Here is a 5,298-nt window from a genome sequence, read left to right on the forward strand (position 1 = left end):
TGAACAATTTTGAAGTAATGGAAGATTTGTCAGAAAAGATGTCAGACAATATCCAGACACAGGAATGTAAAAAAAAAAAAAAAAAAAAATTTGAGGCAACTAGTACCAGCATTCCTCTTAAGGACAACTAAATTTTTAGCTGTACATTTGGATAGAAGGTACAGGAGGTTAATACCAAAAGAATCAAACCTACAAAAATAGAATAAGAGAGAAAGGGGAAGGGAAAAAGAGGAGGAGGAACAGGAGAAGGAGGAGGAGGAGGAGGAGGGAAAAAGAGATATAGAGAGACAGAGAGAGGAGGCACAAACAGATCCAGATTTTTATGGAAAAAAGCACCTGGAATATGGCAGTAAATGAAGAATCAAGGAAGATGAAGGAACTCTGAGGAAAAAGGAGAGTTGACTCAACCGTACAGTTCAGATAAAGGTAATTAAAATAGACAACAATATATGTGCACCCCTGCTTGCGGCAGCACAATTTGTCATAGCTAAATCCTGGAAACAACCCAAATGCCCATCAACTGAGGAATGGATAGAAAAGATGTGGTATTTTTACACAATGGAGTATTATTTAGATATAAAAATAGAGGGACTGGTGTTTATAATTTATTTCAGTGGTAGAATACTTGCCTAGATGTTGTTTAAATCACTAATACTACAAAAAAAAGAAAAAAATGAGAAAAATAAAAATAGGGACTTTTAACATTTAATTTTAAATTGCTAAATAAATAAGAACTCATGCTATCATTGTACTAAACCAGGGAACAACATCTTTCCAAGTCATAGTGAATTAACATGGAAGCTGCAGTTAGTGTCCAAAGGTGCAGTCTTGTAGTCTGGGTCTTCCTCACCTGCTTACAATTCCATGTTGCTTTGGTCAATTTACTTAACTTCTTCAAGTTTGTCACATCATTTTCTGTTTCTTTATGTCTGTATAAATGTAATAACATCCCTTGGCTTTTTTTATTTTGAGAAAGGGGCTCATGGTCTAATCTAGGCTGGCCTCAAACCCATTATGTAGCTCTGGTCTCAAACTCACAGCAACCCTCCTGCCTCAGCCTCCCGAGTGTGCTGAGATTACAGGAGTGGGTCACCATGCCCAAGGTCCCTTAATAATCTTAATAAGGAAGATGAAAGCACCTCTACATTATGTGTAGTCCCTAGATATTTGTTCCTCTCATGTTGTGCTGTGTTCTCACTAGCACAGGTACAAGGACACAGGGACAGGTGTCTTCTGGAGATACAAAGTTAGGGGCAATGATGGCATGAATGCGTATTTTAAGTGTTTAAGGATTTTTGAGTTGCAAAGGCCTAAAATCAAAAGGTAATGTCAGAACCAGTTTTATAATGTTAATACCACTTGTAATTCAATATATAAATCCTATATTTTTATTTCCCACTTTATTTTTGAAAAAAAAAAAACCCTACAACTGTAGAAAAGCTTCAAGCCAAGTATTTTCATATATACACCTGGATACAGTTTTCTAGATCATTTGGGTTCAACTGCAGATGATTTTGGATGTTCTTGGGAACACTTGGTCATGTCTGGAAATGGTTTTGGTCATCGCAGCTTAGGGTGTGACCTGCCTCTGGAGTCAGAGGCCACCAATATTTTCAAGCATCCTATAATTCATGAAACAGCCTCTCTCCACAGGAAAGAAATAAAACAATGCCATTAGTCCCAAGGTGGAGAATTCTGATTTAGATTCACTCCCTTCCACTTCACCTATTAGGTCAAACCGTATGAAACTGTTAACAAGCAGCTATGTCAGATATGCAACCTTGTCAAGTTCAAATAAGATTTTCAGCTACATTTTATAGCTCCATCTTGTGCTGAACCATTTTAATAGTAAGTTATAGGCCAACGACAGTCCACTTATGATGACTTTAGCAAATATCTCCTCAGGACAAAAATACTCTTTCACTTAGGCTTGATATAATTGCTATACTTGAGAAACTTAAGATTAATATAATAAAAATAACCCGGCAAATAGTCCATAATAAACAGTTTTTGTACTGGTGCTCCTCACTAACCAAAATACTTTACCATCTCTGTTCTTATCTCCCATCCACGTACCAATCTGTTTGTCTCCTTATTGATTAGGATTGTGTTCAATGACAACCTTGATAGGAATCTTAAATTCTTGAAGTTTTTAATGTTTTCAGAATTTGAAAAACTAGAAGAGCTGATCATATGGAAATAGATACCAGAGAGAACTTGAAACGCTGTTGAAGTGGACTGACAAGTGGCAGAGGAGTTTTAATGCAAAGAAGGGTGAGATAATTCCCTTAGAAACTATTTTGCATTTGTATTTCAAAACATTTAATTAAAGTTATTATTTTTTTTCATCGTTAACAGAGAATTTCAAATCAAGTTTTCTTAAGGAACAACAACAAAGGAATTTTTTAAGGGATTGTTCATTATTCCTTTCAACTCTATTTGTTCAAGATATTAGCCAGAAAGAAACACTGTATATATGCAGGAAATTTATGTGTAGATTTGCTGGTTCTTGACTTGAAGGATGTCAACTCTGATAGTTAACCATACCAACTGTCTGTTACTCTTTTCTCATCACTGGGACAAATACCCAACATCCAAAATTAAGGAAGGAAAAATCTATTTAGCTCAAAGTCAGTAGAAGTTTCTGTCTATACTCATCTGGACCCAAGGCAGGCTGGCACATGGCAGAGCAGTCATTCATGGCAGCAGGAAAGAGCAAGAGAATAAAGGGGGTGGTAGCAGCTCAGGCAGCTAGCAAGCCTCTCTCCCTTCCTACACTGTAATGCAAGTTACCTGCCCCAGGGAAGGTGCAGCACCCACACTCACAATTATCCATCACAAATTCCAAAAGCAACCCCACGACTGCACGAGGCTTTGGGGGGACACCTATACACAAACCATGACATTCTGCCCCTGAACCCCCAAAGACTCATGTACATCCTTTTGTGCAAAGGACATTTTAGTCCATCTTCAAGAGTTTCCAAAGTTTCAGCATTGCTGAAAAGTCCAAATCCCAAGTCTCCTCCAAGGCCTAAGCAAACTCTTAGCTGTGAGCTCCTATACAAACACTTCCAACATTCAATGGCACAAGATAGAGCAGGGGAAATGGCTCAGTAGAATAAGGGCTTCCCTGGCAAGCACAAGGGCCTGAGTTCAATCCCCAGTTCCACCAGAAAAAAAATAAAGATAAACATTACCATTCCAAAAGAAACACACAGAAGGATACCAAGCATTGGGACCAAAGCAAGTCCAAAATCTAGAAGGGTAAACATTAAGTCCTATATTTCCATTTGGAACATCCCAAGCAATCTGTGACAAATAATGAGCTCCATCCCTATGACATTCTTGGCCATAGCTCTTATGGCTTCACTTATCTTTGCTTCCTCCTTACAGTTTCACTTAGATGATCTACATTCCTGAATTTTCCAAACTTCTGGGGTTTCCACTTAGTAGGCTTCTCACTCACAGGCTTACACACTGTCCTCCCAGGGGCACACTGCCTGCCTTCACAGGGCTTCTGAAATCTGGGTGGAAACCTTTTTAATCTCAGAACTCCTGCATACTGCAAGTGCCTAAAACCAATGCCACTTGGATGATGCCAAGATCTGCTGCCAGCTGGAGCAGTGGCCAGACTTTCTTCTCTCTTGACTGTAGGGATTGAGTGCCTGGATTGTTGAGCAGTATGACCCTGAATCTGGAGAATAAATTTTCCATGATGATGCTATTCTAGAACTTGGTGTGGCTGCTGCCATTCTGGAACACAGGGCTCTGGCTTTCCCCTCAAGACAAAGTCTCTCACCATTGCAATTCTGAGGCTGCAAAGGGTGGAGACCAGCCACCTCCTGTGATGCCCTCAGGCCATCGTTTCCTTTCTGTTGCTCCTTCTGGGCAATGGAGATTCTCTCATCTCTATCTCTGCATTTCACTGCTTTATTTAGAACTTCCTTTCAGGCCAAACTCATATTTTAAATCATCCTGATAGGCTCTTTGTTCTTGATTTTCAACATAAATCTGACTAAAAGCCCCAACAGTAGCCATGCCACTGCCTCAATATTTGGCTACATTGAAATTACCTGTGCCAGAATAATCTGTCATGCTTAATCTCATTCTCAGGCAAAGTCTCTGGACATTGACAAAATGCAGGCAAACTTTCTGTCAAGCCATAATACAAATGATCTGGTGTCCAACATCCAAAGCAGTCCTTCTTCCCAGAACAAACCTCCCAACCCTGGTCTTTATAGGCAGAATTTCTGTCCGCCTTCTGGTCTTCTGATCTCTGACCAGAATCACCCATACAGAACAGCCAAAGCTGTTCCAGTGCTTATCTTATAGAGAACCTTTCCTATCTCTTCCTCTAAGCCATTCCCAAAAGCTTATAATCTACCCTTGTGAGGTAGCTACAGCAATGATCCCACTCCTCTGGTACCACATTCTGTCTCAGTTACTCTTCTATCATTACTGTAACAATAACCCAGCACCCAAAATTAAGGAAGGAAAGTTTTATTTACCTCATGTCAGTGGAAGTTTCCATCCATACTTGGCTAGCTCCAAGGCAGAGTGGCATATGGCAGAGACCAACCATTCATGGAGGTGGCAAAGTGCAAGAGAGCAAATAGAGTGGAAGCAGCTCAGGCAGCTAGCTAGCCTGTCTCCTTGCCTCATATTGTAAATCAAATTACCTGCCCCATGGCAAGTGCAATACCACACCCATAATAATCAATCACAAACTCAAGAAGCTGCCCCATGACTGCATGAGGCTTTGGGGAGATACCTAGATACAAACGATAACACCAACTTGCAGTTTTTCTTGTTTCATAGGTGCATGAATAGACTGGTTAGCAGTGTGCTAATGAAACATAATCAGTGAGACTGATCCATTTGTGCAGTTTACTTACAATTTGGGTTCTCTCAGTTCGGTGCTCCCTAACCCATCATGTTAGAACTCAGTATATCAGTTCTCACTGTTAGATTCTCATCAAAGAGAAATCTTATCTTTACTGATGAATTTGTAAATCTTATGTTTTCTCTGCAATATGAATCTATTGCTTGACAGTTCTGTTTTAATTTTTTAGATGATTTCTCAGTATCTCTTCCACCCACTCCAACCACAGAAAGTGACATGTCCAACAAACATTCTTCTTCATACATTATCTTGGCTTACATATGATCTGTCTGTCTGTCTGTCTGTCTGTCTGTCTGTCTGTCTCTCTCTCTCTCTCTCTCTCTCTCTCTCTCTCTCTATTGCTCTCTCCCTATCATTTCTCTCTCTATATCTGTCTATCTATCTACCTCTACCAT

Source organism: Octodon degus, unplaced genomic scaffold (assembly GCF_000260255.1).
Source record: "Octodon degus isolate 3935 unplaced genomic scaffold, OctDeg1.0 scaffold00064, whole genome shotgun sequence".
Lineage (NCBI taxonomy): Eukaryota > Metazoa > Chordata > Mammalia > Rodentia > Octodontidae > Octodon > Octodon degus.